At 36.9% G+C, this 1,271-nt stretch overlaps 1 pseudogene; it reads right to left on the bottom strand.

The window, feature by feature from the left end:
* The window catches only part of LOC107665114 (tonsoku-like protein), a 21,464-nt pseudogene that overhangs the window by 4,094 nt on the left and 16,099 nt on the right, over positions 1 to 1,271 (bottom strand).

Raw genomic sequence — 1,271 nt, 5'->3', positions numbered from 1 at the left:
GGATACACACAGTATGAAACATTCATATTGAGATTTGCTATAAATGACATTTATGCAAGTTATAAGTTATTATTAGTGTAGTGTTTTAAAGATGGTAAGTTAATCTTAATGTAAAAATAGGGGAAAGAGCTTAAACATGAGCTTTTAAATATATCTATTATCGACTGATTTCATGAAATAAAAAAAAATACAAAATGAAAAACTCTAATAATGGCCAATAACTGATATGAAAACTTCTGTAACGTCTGTCCCTAATAGATGATCTTATATTACTGGAAGAATGAAAGTACACTTGCCGGGAAAGCAGCTTGACTCTTCGTTTCAAACGTGTCCGATGCTTTTTTGAGCCCCTCTCCAGTGATCTGATTGGCTGATATGTCTAAAATCCTCAGTCTGGGCATAGTGGCCGCCGCAGACATCAGTTCTGGAAGGAGTTGTTCAGATGGTTGGCAGAGATGCGCAGCTCCGTGAGGCTGGCCTGCAGTTTGAGCGCTCGGAGGAGAGGTGTCAGAGACGCTGGAGGCAAACTGAGTCCACAGACGTTCACACAGGAGCTGCTATCCTGCACCTCACACAGCCGAGACACACGCCGGTTCTCCTCTGAAACACACATGGTATGAAACAAGCATGTTTTGTGATAAAGATCCCAGACTAGAAAAACACAACACTCACCCACTCCCAGACTTTGACAGGCTTTCCTGTAGCGCTCAGGGAGAGGAGGAAGATCCCATGAACGCACCTCAGCAAGAACCTGCAATAGGTAGATTGACCAAAAGATTAAACAAAAGAAAGGTTTGCAATGGAAAACAACTTAAACTTTCACCCTGTTCACCACACAAGGATACTGTATGGCTTCAGAAGACTACTATAATATAGCACTATCAGACTACTTTAATGGATCTTTTTTTTTTTTTTGGAGCTTGACACACTTTTGTTTTAAGGTTAAAAAAAGGAGCCTGGGCTATATTGTTAATAACAATTAAAATAAAATAAATAAATAAATAAAAATACAGAGAACCAGAAATTTCACACTTCAAACACCTCCAGTAATATTTATAGCATATTACTGTTTTGAGTCCTTTGTTTTTAATATTAATATATATTTAATATGATGGTGCAATTGCACTGATGCCATACTAAACCATATGTTATGACTAATATTATCTTTTGGTTTGTACGTCAAGTTTCAAATTATTAAAATGATAGAGAAAACCAAATGAGATGAAGCACAAGTATTCTAAACACTAGACCATACAATTATGATTTTGGTA

The sequence above is a fragment of the Sinocyclocheilus anshuiensis genome, unplaced genomic scaffold (genome assembly GCF_001515605.1).
Source record: "Sinocyclocheilus anshuiensis isolate Anshui unplaced genomic scaffold, SAMN03320099.WGS_v1.1 scaffold575, whole genome shotgun sequence".
In the NCBI taxonomy this organism is placed as follows: Eukaryota; Metazoa; Chordata; class Actinopteri; order Cypriniformes; family Cyprinidae; genus Sinocyclocheilus; species Sinocyclocheilus anshuiensis.
The sequence above is the reverse complement of the archived record's forward strand: the minus strand, read 5'-3'. Positions and strand labels throughout refer to the sequence as shown.